This window comes from Cydia amplana, chromosome 8 (assembly GCF_948474715.1).
Source record: "Cydia amplana chromosome 8, ilCydAmpl1.1, whole genome shotgun sequence".
Taxonomy (NCBI): domain Eukaryota; kingdom Metazoa; phylum Arthropoda; class Insecta; order Lepidoptera; family Tortricidae; genus Cydia; species Cydia amplana.
This window is the reverse complement of record NC_086076.1, coordinates 9,426,580-9,440,118: the sequence shown is the minus strand read 5'-3', so window position 1 is coordinate 9,440,118 and position 13,539 is coordinate 9,426,580. Positions and strand designations below refer to the sequence as shown.

The window sequence follows — 13,539 nt, the reverse complement described above, 5'->3', positions numbered from 1 at the left end:
AGGCAATAGTCGGGTAGTCAGTTTGAGTAGACTAAATTATAATAAAAGGGAACGCTTTATGGCCCCTCTACACGCACGAACCTGCAAGTGTTATTTTACTTTGAGATACTTTTAGCCTCTTTCCGAAAAACACTCCTGTGTGGAAGTATTTTACGTTTATTAGTAGCAAACATACTCAAAACATAGCGGGAAGTTTAAAATCTTAGGCGTTTTGGACTGTTTGTATTAACTCTGTACTAGGAGTTCAGACTTCAATACGACCGAACGTCACGCTGTCAATGTCACTGTCATTCTAATGCCAAAAGTTCACATATTTGGGTTAGTTTCAACTTGTAATGGTTATTTTACGCAAGTTATTAATCTAAATAGCAAAAAATTTATAGTGGGTTATATATTTAATGAAACCACAAGTGATGAAATACGAAACGTGCACTTCAAGTTGTAATTGTGACATTATTCATTGGAATCATGCATGAAATACGCGACTGAAAGGGATTTTAGTATTCAAGGTATTTCTTTCTAGTTTGTGTGTTTTGTAATGAACAAATTAGGTTAATGTAATAGGCATACGACCAGTCACATCCGCCCCCGATTTAAGTGTTTTATGAATTACAACAGTAATTTGTAAAAAACTTCAATCTACTCTAGATTAGTCGGAAATATCCCCCCCTTTTCTAAACGTGTAGTGTGTGTCTCAATACTAAGTGACCGCTAGTGACTCAGCTTTGAAATCAGTCCATCAGAACTCTGTCAATGAACCATGACAGCCCTTTCCCCAGTCACCTCGCTCCGCCAAAGATAACCAGATTGTGGGTCTAGCAGGTTACTAATTAACCCGTTCTTGCTAGCTCAACCCGGCAGCACGGGTATTACTCCTGTCTCTACCTTTAGCGCCGTACACTTCCGTAGAAGAGCATCTGATGAGACAGCAAAAACTTCCATGCAAAACGAAGAGACCTTTAATTTTTATAAGTACGGAGCTTTCAATCTCCATTGCCAGAATTCAAACCAAACTTCGTTGCCTTATCACCCCCAGCCACGTTTTCTTGGCGTATGTCTCGTATTTGAATAAAATACACCGACCTTTAAGTTTGTTTGGGTGTGTTTTTTTTTTATAGAAAACAAACTTAAAATTGACACAAGTACCTCAACATGATACGATAAACATATAAAATCAAAGAATCATTAATCCAAATTAGAAAAAAAAAATTGACAATAATTATAAGTCATACCACCAATAAAACAACATAAAAGTGTGAATACATCAAATAATTAAATAATTATAACCTCTTGAAAAGAGCCTCGCCCTTTCTGGACGCTCACGGCTCATCAGAATATGTCGAATGCCGATATATCTCATCCAAGACGAGTGAGTGGTTTCGTGAAAGTTTTATTACCTTGTGGAGTACTAGCCATAAAAATCCACCCTGTAAATGGGTTAATCCATTGGATTTTAACCTACTGATAAGATTTTTCCTGGCTAGTTGTGTTTCCCCTTCCCACCCCTGATTGATCCCCTGAAAATACCGACAAATCTAGTTTGATTACACTCTAGCCTATGTCTATCTGTAGCAATCCATTTTTTCCAATAAAGGTACATTCATCCACTAAACATCCATCATCTCATAATCATACATCCCTCTCATAAATCCACATAACTAATAATTATAAGCACTCAACGCATTCCTCCTCAGTTACACTTTCACACGATTGAAACAGACAGCCAAGGCGTTGTCATGTAATCAAAATGAAATAATAGAAATCAAGCCTATAGTTACATATGCACTTGAAACAAAAAAAAACAATACCGTCCTATCCAAATAAAAGCCCATTATTTCTAGTTTTAGATGGTTTAAAAAAAAGTCCATTATATTTATAGTCCGATATGATAAAAAAACTTGGCACTCATCCAGAGCCTACCCTATTTTTAATTTTTCTTGTTATTTATTAAACATGATCTATTTAGGGAAAGAAAAGAAACATTAAGATAATTAACCGCAGGTGGCAGAGAAAACGACCCTTCTGCGTATGATTTTAAGTGCTAAGTGAAAATAAATAAGGATAGAGAATAATGATCTGCACAGGCGTCTGCAGAGTGGAAGGTTTGGGTGAACAAAATAACGACCTCAGATGGTCTCGGCCCTTAGTCATGAGGATTCGAGAAAAGAACAAGCGAATACTACTGCTGACTGTACATACAATTAATGGAATTAATTTTGAGAAGCGCTATTATATTTCACTGTCAAGCCCAGATAATTTATATGGCTGTTTGCAGCGCGCAAATATTTCTTTAAAATCGCCGAACCAATAACCGTGTACCGGCTGATTGTCATACGATTCCGACCTAAGCACTTTAACACTGGGTAACTTTGTTACAAGGCTTTGTTCGCCTCTTATAAAAAAAAATATAATCGAACAAAACTAGAATGAGTTTCGTACATTTAACTCGACTCTACTTGTACTTGTACATTTCCTTTATACGATTAGCCCATTGGGTAGTCAAAATCTTTCAAAACGTGTTTACGAATAAACAAAAATATCTGGGATACCCAGCCCCGCTAGAAATACATAATTATAAAACTCGATTCCCCCAGAGTCAAGCCCCAACCTGATCGATTCCTCGCCCCCGCAATCCCCAAATAGAAAATCTCATCGAAATCGTTAGAGCCGTTTCCGAGATCCCTGAAACATACAAATACACATGAACTGCTCGTTTAAAGGTACATATAAGATAAGGTTCAAAGCAAGAAGGTTCCAAGTTAAAATTTATCGGAAATTATTTCCCAATACAATACCGAACATTTATAACGTTTGTAACGTTGATTATGATGATGATGATGATTCATAAATACTAGTAAACTACAATACATGCAACTAAACATACTCAAAAAACGATTTGTTTCTATAAACTTTTAGGTAGATACCTATTTTAATGTATTTTTTTACCTAAGGTCATTGACCTGTCGCACTTACGTTGACATCAAATAACTATACCTACAAACATACAAGAATGTTATACCTTCATATTAAATGGGGTTTTAAGCTACAAAACATTCACTTTGTTTGATCTTAGCTACCTCATATTAAAATATAATAAAAAAAAGTGTTAAAAACATAAATTTCCCATTGAGTGTTCAAAAGCTTATGTATAGGTATCTCTTCTTGACCTGTATCTTCTATCCCGAAAATCGTGTCTTGTAAGTTCTCTGCAATCCTTAGGATGGTAGCCACAGGAACAGTAATGCTTGTTGTTTCTTAGTTACACTAGCAGCTTGAAGACTGGATGCTGTCTCTTCTCCTCCAAATCGATGGCACAACCATCTTGTCCAGTTTATCCGGTTGCCAACGGGCATCGTGACTAAAATATCCAAAAATTCCGAAGCCTTAGTATGCACTTATACACATAACTCACTGTAACACTAAAACTTTTCTCAACGTTTATCTCACTCAATTTGAATATCGTTAGTTTCGTTTTTCACTTCACCTGAACTGGTTTTAACACTTATATTTACACTATAAAACATTCAATAAAACCCGATTCAATGCTTTTAAACATCTAGGTATCTTGAGAACTAAGTAGGTACCTAGGTAGATAGATAGGTAGGTAGATAGGTAGGTAGGTAGGTAGATAGGTAGGTAGATAGGTAGGTAGATAGGTAGGTAGATAGATAGGTAGGTAGATAGGTAGGTAGATAGGTAGGTAGATAGGTAGGTAGATAGGTAGGTAGATAGGTAGGTAGATAGGTAGGTAGATAGGTAGGTAGATAGGTAGGTAGATAGGTAGGTAGATAGGTAGGTAGATAGGTAGGTAGATATGTAGGTAGATAGGTAGGTAGATAGGTAGGTAGATAGGTAAGTAGGTAGATGTAGATAGGTAGATGTAGATAGGTAGAGGTAGATAGGTAGGTAGATAGGTAGGTAGGTAGATAGGTAGGTAGGTAGATAGGTACGTAGATAGGTACGTAGATAGGTACGTAGATAGGTACGTAGATAGGTACGCAGATAGGTACGTAGATAGGTACGCAGATAGGTACGTAGATAGGTACGCAGATAGGTACGTAGATAGGTACGTAGATAGGTACGCAGATAGGTACGCAGATAGGTACGTAGATAGGTACGTAGATAGGTACGTAGATAGGTACGCAGATAGGTACGTAGATAGGTACGTAGATAGGTACGTAGATAGGTACGCAGATAGGTACGCAGATAGGTACGTAGATAGGTACGTAGATAGGTACGCAGATAGGTACGTAGATAGGTACGTAGATAGGTGTTCCTTAACCACTGAGTACTGACCGTAATTTAATTCATAACTCGTCTTTGTTTCATAAAATATTTTGTATTGCTAATAAAAATACCTCAATATACCACGTCACTTAAACAAATTACATAAAATGAAGCTCTAAAATTATCCTAAATACAGCAATAAAATTGCAAAATGTCTCATAAATTCACAATAAAAATTAAAACATTTTTCACTACCCAGGCTTCGAACTCGAATTCATAAGCATTTTCTCCATACATTCGTCCGACACTGAGACCGCTAGGCTAACTGAACATTGAGAAAACTGGACAAATTTAGCAATGGGTTTCAAAGAAACACTTTTACTTGTTTTGATTTATTTTTCAAGTAAATTAAGCGCATATTTACTAACAAAAAGATTTTTATTTATAAAGGAAACAAAATGGAACGCAAACAATTAAATGGTAAATACGAACACTTTGTACCTACAATCCACACAAACAAATCACACGGAATTCTTTATAAACCCGCTATTGAACGAGAAAAAAGCATGTGTCTAATATTTTGGAACATTCGAAGGATTGGAATTAGAATGCAAATCATTATTATGTAATGTGAACCGGCGATTTTAGATACTTTTTCATATACGATCGTAACCTACAATTGTTCCGGGTCTAATTGTCAAAATATTTGTACTTACGTGTTATTTCTTGACTATTATCACCGCTGTACATATGTACACTGCACTAAAACACGTAAAATAACCACTTTAATGTAAATTTGCCACAGGAAAGTACGTGAATTTAATTCTTTGTTTACAAAATGGACTCGTACACTGCGTGTCTTGCGTTCGCAAGATAACTCCTTTTTTCACTCAAAATACGCGTTTTCACTCACTAAGAACCTTCTCTGAGTAAGCATCTACTTCTATTTTTGTTCAAAACACTGTATATTCCATTGTAATACTGCCTAATAACATATTTCTGTCCAAAACAAAGTTGACCCGTTTACAAAACCGACACGTTTTATTTTAACACGATTTGACCAGATATCATGGCCGTAATTTGTTAACACGCACTTAACCTAAACTTTACAGCTATCCGTATTTATCTTACATAAAGATTTTCATTAAAAGCAGGCCAGTCTTATTTTTCCATTCCTTAAAAACAAAAACAACCTCCATCTTTACAATAACTTTTGACAACTGACAATCATTCTAGAGGCAACATTCTAAGTATAGCTTGTCAAACCACGATTGTCTGTAGCAATGGCGGCAAACCCAAAAATGTATGCGTAAAACCCGGCCTTTCAGAAGTAAAACTTGAATCCCGCGCGTCCCGCTAAATTGTATTTTACTTTAGTGATTTTTAGAACCTATCCCTTTTATATTATTAGCAATATAAACGAACAATTATCAACTAGAAATAAGTTAGTAATATTTAGTCTTGTTTGCACTTATTGTATCTATGTCCGCCATAGATGGTAGAACCCTACAGATGTGCTATACGTGGACGTTCAAAAGAGACAAAACATTCGCAACGCGTCACTATGATTGGTCCTAACACACTACCGCACCGCACCGCGACCTCGGCTTCCGAACTATAATAATAATGTTGTCAAAATTGAAACTAAATAAATCTAGGTTTTCGGAGAATTTCTAGACTACTAACGACATCTATATTACATAACTAAAAATATCAGAAAGAAGAAAGAAAGAAAATCAAACTGTAATTTGACAACAAACGGAATTAGTACTTGATTTTATGACAACGGTTGGAATTTTCTGCTTAAAAATTAATCCGTATTTATCTATGTTCATAAAGTAATGATTGGCAATCTATTTATTTATTTATTCCTATGCTAAACGAAATTGATCGTGTAAACTCACTTTTACAATGGACCGCATACACAATGTGACGAAATGATAACACACGCTCTAACGCACCCGACAATACACCAAACCAACAACACAATATGGTCGTGGGAAAAAGGGCGGGAAACTTCGACCTGTGCGCGCGTATTTTTTTCTCCTTTATACAATTTTAAATATTTTTAGTAGTAATAGTGGTCACCGCAGTGTAAATAGTTTGTAAATATCATTGGTAGTTAGTTTATTATATTTTGTATATATTTATTCATTATCTAGGTAAGTGTTTAATACATTTTTCACCGCCATGGGCGGTGATGACGACGAGCCTCACGACCCAGGAGGTGGTCCTCCGGTTTCCCACACTGTTACAATCGATAATAATGAAAATTCTGATAATGAAATTGATATGAAAGAGTATCACAGCGTGGATACAGATAGTTCTGTATCTTCTGAGGTGAGAAAACGAAAGACCGCATCCAGGAGGATATGTCGTCACTGTAATAAAAAAAAGCGACATAACAAGGACAAAAATAGGGATAAAGAATCCATTACAGATGATTGCAATTGTCAAACTTGCTCAAACAACTCCGATACAAAGTCACAATTTCAAGCACCACTCTCAGCCTCAGCTTTTACTCCGGCTCTAGCTCCTGCTCCGGCTCCAGCTGCGGCCCCAGCTGCAGCCCCAGCTGCGACCCCAGCTGCAGCCCCAGCTGGCTCAGTGAATACCACCTCTCAGCTCACAGACATGTCCAGGAAGCAATATATACAAACTGATTCTTCGCCGTATGTAGTACATGTCCAGAAACAACAAGAATCTCCCAATGATGGCACTTCTATTCATTCAATTGCTTTTGGCAACTTTTTGAAACGGCACAATTTTAGGAACATTGTTAATGGTAGTGTCAAACGTATAGGCCGCAATAGAGTCGCTCTATCATTCTCAAAGTATGAGGATGCCAACCATTTTCTAAAAGACACTCGACTGACTGACAACAAATATAAGGCGTTTATTCCAAGTTTTAACGTTATCAGAATGGGTGTTGTTAAAGGCATACCAACTGAAATGTCTTTAGAGGAGGTCAAAGAAAACATCAGTGTCCCAGTAGGTTGTGGTGAAGTTTTAAAAGTAAGGAGAATTAATTATAAAGTGATTGTGGATGGTTCTCCGGTCTGGAAGCCATCACAAACAGTTGTTATAACGTTTGATGGCCAAGTTCTTCCAAAACGCATATTTATGTTTTATAACGCTCTACCAGTAGACTTATACATCTATCCAACGATCCAATGTTACTCTTGTTCTCGCTTTGGTCACACGCAGGGACAATGTAGATCTAAACCGAGGTGTTACAAGTGTGGAGAGGGTCATACTGGCTCCACATGCACTATTGAAGAAGATTGTGCATCTTGTTGCTTATGTTCCGGTGTTCATTTTGCCACTAATAAGTCTCGCTGTCCAGAGTATGAGCGCCAGAAAAATATTAAGCTATCTATGGCACAAAGTGCTATATCTTATACAGAGGCCTCTAAACTGCACCCTCCTGTAACAAAACCATATGCAGATGTGGTCATGTCCACTCCAACATCTCTCCCGTCTCAGCATAATAGAAATAATAATAACTTAGGTACAACTACTCACTCATATAAAAAAACAGTCTTTCTGAAACCTCGCAGCTTGCCAAAATCCCAGAAAGGTTTTGACACTGCCTCACATTACAATTTATCTAAAGACTATAACATGCCATCCCCCTCTGGGAATGGTTGTGCCATTGTGCAACAATTTAACAATAAAACTACCAATGACCTCATATTAGAACTTATTCAACTGTTAAGTATTAATTTACACAAAAACCATTCAGAACCGTCCAACGCTGCACATATTACTAGTCCTCATGTTTCCTCCAATAATGGCCAACAATTCCAAAATTCTTCAATGGAATTGTCGCAGCATTAACAATAAAAAAAGCGATTTAATCCATTTAATTAAGAAGTATGACCCTTTTGTTATTACCCTATCTGAAACATGGCTCAGGTCTGAGTCATGTTTCAAAATTCCTGGCTATGCATGCCTCCGCGAAGACAGGTCGGATGGGCATGGTGGTGTAGCCATCCTGGTAAAAAAATCATATCATTTCTCTCATGTTCCATTAGCACCTCATAATAATGAATTTTCCATAATCTCAGCTCTTGTAGATAGCATTTGTATAGTTTCAGTGTACATACCTCATCCCTCGCTTACCATACTTAGTGAAGTAAGAAACATTATATCATCTCTTCCTACTCCATGTTTAATATTAGGAGATTTTAATTGCCATCACCCAGCTTGGGGGTGTTTCAATTCAAGTACTTTAGGCGAGGAAATAATAGACATAGTTGATTATTATAATTTATGTATATTGAATTCTGGTGTTCCTACGCGTCGGTCTGCTCCCAATGAGAATCCTAGTGCATTAGATTTATCAATTTGTAGCTCTTCCATATCACACTCCTTACTGTGGGAGGTACTTCCACTTTCCTATGGCAGTGATCATTTTCCAATTCTCATTTCTTTTCCTATTAAAAACAGACCATTACATAAAAGATCTCCACTTTTAGCATATAAACTTCAAAATGCAGATTGGGATAAGTTTCGCAAACATATGGATGAGAGGTTGGGAGAATTACCCGATGTATCTCGTGAAAATTTGTTTAAAACTTCTGATGCTTTTGCTAAGTTTATAATTAATATAGCTGATGAAGTATTTCCTCGTAAGAAGTCCTCTAAATTCAATATTCCCAGCCCTCCATGGTGGGATTCTGAATGTTCAGAAGCTGTTAAAAAGAGAAAACAGTGTGAGTTAATGTATAATAATAATATGAGCGAAGAGAACTTTAATTGCTTATTAGTTACTTTAAAAGAAACAAAACAGTTTTTGAAGAAAAAGAAAGTTGACAGTTGGAGATCCTTTTGTGCATCTTTAAGTCCTAGCACTCACCCGTCAGAAGTTTGGAGGAAGGTTAGAATGTTTAGAGGAGCTTTTGTAGAAAATAACGCCATCAATCTTGATCCTCCAGTAGCCGAGAAATTTTTAGATAAATTAGCTCCTTCATTTGTCCCATTCCCTGTGTGTCCTGAACTGGCTTCCTCGCCCAATATTGATAATGATAACGTGCAGCCTTTTAACAGTCCATTTTCGTTTTTAGAGCTAAAGAATGTCTTATCATATGTTATTGATTCTGCACCAGGATGCGATGGTATTCCATATTCATTTTTGAAACATTCTAGTGACAACGTTATAGGTTACTTTCTTAATATTATCAACGGGATTTTTATGACAGGTGACATTCCACCAAATTGGAAAATACAGTTGGTGTTACCCTTTCTCAAACCGAATAAACCCCGTAATGATCCAAATTCGTATCGTCCAATTGCGTTATCTTCTGTTTTAATTAAGATTTTAGAACATTTAGTTAAAAATAGGTTAGAGTGGTTTATTGAGAGTAAAAAATTATTACCCGATATTCAATATGGTTTTCGCAAAAGCAGAAGCACTTTAGACTGTGTGGGTTTGTTAGTTTCTGATATCCTTTTAGCCTTCTCGAAACGGGAATATGTCGTAGCTTGTTTTATAGACATCAATTCGGCCTATGATAATGTAAATATATCAATTCTTGTAAATAAGTTGTTCCTCTTGGGAGTTCCTGAACGCTTGTGTAATATTATTGCTGCTATGTTTTATGAACGGACGATTAGGTTAGATTTCGATGATAAAGTATTTCACAGGACAGTTTGGAAAGGACTACCACAGGGTTCTGTTCTTAGCCCTTTACTTTTTAATGTATATACATACGACCTTAGTTCCAATTTGCCAGATTATATATCAATTTTACAATATGCCGATGACATAGTGTTCTACTCAAGAAATAAATCCGTACAAAAGGCCTGTGAACTCATAAATGCTAGTTTGAATGAACTAAATGTATATTTAAATAATAATGGGTTAGACCTTTCAGTCCCGAAAACCTCAGCAATTATATTTTCTCCCAGGAAAAAAACTGTTAATGAAAGTTTATCCTATGGTGGAACTACAATCTCCTTTCGTCAAGAAGTCAAGTATTTAGGAATGGTTTTGGACTACAATTTGTCAGCCAAGGGTCATTGTAATTATGTTAAAGGTAGATGTGAACGCTCATTAAACATATTGAGATGCTTGGCTGGTGTATGGTGGGGCAGCCATCCTTTCTATTTGAAGCTTATTTATAATGCAGTAATAAGAAGCGTTGTTGATTACGGTTCTTTTCTTTTAACTCCGGGTACAGAAGATGCCATTAAAGTATTCAATGTCATACAGAATAAGTCACTAAGGACAATCCTTGGTGCTATGCGAACCAGTCCGGCTAATGCCATGCAAGTGGAGTGTGTTGACCCACCTGCGCATTTGAGACGTCAATTTTTATCCGACAGATTCATTTTTAGGACTATGCAATTTTCGGTTCATCCTCTTATCACAAAATTATCGACTCTTTATGATCATATGCAGTCATCTCCATATTGGCGTAATAGAACTCCTCCTTGTATAATTAATAGTTACCTTAAATTTTTGGCTCTATCTTCTCCTACTGTCAGACATATTAACCTTCCTATATACGAGAAAGACTTTGACTCTTTGATTATTTCTCCACAAGTTTTTCTAGACTCCAATATTTCTAAGGATATAATAACTGCTCAACCTGTATTTAACAACTTAGTGGGCGAATATTGGTCTGGTTGGCATTACATATACACAGATGCATCAAAACTTGCTACAAATAGTTGTGTTGGGGTTGGTGTATTTCATCACCAGTATAATGTTGTACAAAAAATTAAACTCCCTCCAGAATCTTCGGTATTTACCGGAGAACTATTTGGTATTTATAAAGCTGTTGAATATGTTTGCATGTTCAATTTAAATAAATGTGTAATTTTTTCCGATTCTAAAAGTTGCCTTCAAATTCTATTAAAATCTCCTTTCAAAATGACTAACAGTTACCCTTTGTTATATGATATCCGAGACGTCTTGTTAAAATGCGAAAAGAAAGGGCTTACTGTAAACTTTGTATGGGTGCCAAGTCATTGTGGAATTCCCGGAAATGAGAAGGCTGATCGTCTGGCGGTAGATGCTGTTGCTTCTGGTGATATATTTCCATATAAAAACTATTGTCATGACCTTCTGTTGCTCCCCAAAAGATATCTCAGGTTAGCCTGGGAGTTCTTTTGGTTTTGGAGCAGCCTGGAATCCGGAAGTTATTACCTTAAGATTCAAAGTGACATCCCTGTAAAGCCGTGGTTTTACAATAAAAACTTTAAAAGACGTGAAATATCATGTTTAACACGCATGAGATTGGGCCATACATCTGCTCCTTCTGACCTTGCTCGATTTAAATTTATTAACGATCCCAATTGTGACTGTGGTGCCGAGGAGGCGGATATTAATCATATATTCTTTTCATGTCCTTTTTATGATCGTACTGCTTTGATGGATTCTTTACTATCCAAAAATGTTCCATTTCCAATAGACATCCCTTCCTTGCTCATCAATCCAGACTTTTATAACATCCTAGCTTCATTCATCGTTTACAATGATATAAAGGTATAATATTTTATAAAACTAAGTATATTTATCATTTTGTATTTCATCTATATACCTACCTGTCCTGACCACTACACTTTCCAAATTCCGAATTACCTTTAATCCTTGTTCCGCGTTTAATTTCCTTCCCTTTAATTTACTTGACGTTGGCTACGGGCAACACCGCCCTCAAGTCCATTAAAAAAAAAAAAAAAAAAAAAAAATATGGTCGTGTTCATTTGTTTACCTGTGATTGAATTTAAATAAATAAAAAACAGCAAAGATTTTGTTGTTTTAATACGTATTTTATATTAATAGACACATTTTACAACTAGAAAATCAGAATATTTGATGAAATCGGAATGATACGGAACGTTCGAAGACATTTGTCTATAGTAACTTTAGTGTCTGTCAATTTTCTAAGTTCCGTTGTATTTCGTACTTTTTTTTGTGTGTTTTCTCTTCAAAACTTTTAAAGAAGACGCTTTAGAAGTTTACGATGGCTAAATTAAATCGCTAAATTAATTTTAAGAACAAAACTATAACGCTAAGAATGTCTGCAAAAGTTTTAAATGTTTTCACCTGTAGTGTCATGGCGGAATCCGACAAGCATACTACGAGACAAATGAAATGGAAAAACAAAATTACCGAATGAACACGTGTTTTCTACTTGTCTCATCAGTTCGACGATGTTTCTTGTGTTAACAAGTGAATTTACAATCTAAAACAAAGGCGGTTTAATGTGTCTAACTACTACCAAAGTGAAAGAAATGTTGTTGAAAGTTTAAAGACCGTTCCTGCAAACAAGGTAAGATTACGTTCTGGTTTCTCCTTTTTTAGACGACTCACTCCTGTGGAGACCCTGTAAAATATACTTAAATATCAGTTAACGGAAAGTAATTTCGGTCGCAATTTGACCTAAGTTTCTATAAATAAACCTACTTTTCTGACCGATCCTCTGTTCTTTACAGACTAACCTTTTATATGGTTTCCATAGTTTGTTATGATTCTACTTATAATGCTTATGACTAATGTATCCTGTTGCCTTATTTTTAGTCTTTGTACAGCAATTTAACCACATTTCTTCTTGAAAAACTGAAAGAGATCAAAGTAAAACCCGGTATTTAAAAAAAATGGACGTGTCGATTTTTGTTTATCGCTGTCTATCTAACATTAATAGTCCTTCTCTACACTTATTTATATTGCAATAATAATTACCAACTACGATTGCCTTTTCAGTAAGCTGACAACTACTGAAATGAATCCCGGTGTCCGATATGACATAACCTGTTACCGAAGAACAAGAAGTTGAAATTATGCTGTGGAACCTGCCTTTGCTGGTTTTGACGATTCTTTCCTGACCTTTTAACGTAAGTAAAACAACTCTGTTACCATACAAATACTCTTAGAGTTGTACTTACTGTATTTGGAATTCTCCAATGTCGACGTTCTAGAAAGATGATTTGGCTCAATTTTTTTTCTTTAATAAAAACTCGAACTTGGAAGCGCAATACAATAAAATTGACTAAATATATGAATGCCTCAACTAAAAATAAACAGGTTTCTTTGCATGTTAATGACAATTTGTAGTGAATATGTATTTTTCTTAAAAAGGAACCAGCGGTGGTCCGGCAACTTAAATAAAGTATGTCGACCCTACTATCTGCAGAAGACAATTTTCATTCAAAAAAGGCTTTTTATCGTTAATGTCCCTACACACGATATTAGTTACTTACTGACTGAACTTACAATGAATCATTTTTTTTTTTATGGCTGAAAATATTGAAAACAATTTCCATAAACACATTCTTGACCCGTTCTATCTGTTGCTACAATCT

The 13,539-nt window shown here is 35.9% G+C and overlaps 1 protein-coding gene and 1 long non-coding RNA gene across 2 annotated transcripts in view; one reads left to right on the top strand and one right to left on the bottom strand.

Moving 5' to 3' along the window:
* Nucleotides 1-13,539, top strand: part of LOC134650300 (uncharacterized) — a 49,010-nt gene that overhangs the window by 22,564 nt on the left and 12,907 nt on the right. The window lies entirely within an intron of this gene.
* Nucleotides 8,487-9,842, bottom strand: LOC134650043 (uncharacterized). Its single transcript, XR_010097020.1, has 2 exons — nt 9,089-9,842; nt 8,487-8,924 (listed from the first exon to the last, which is right to left on the bottom strand). It is a non-coding gene; the product is annotated as an uncharacterized LOC134650043 (long non-coding RNA).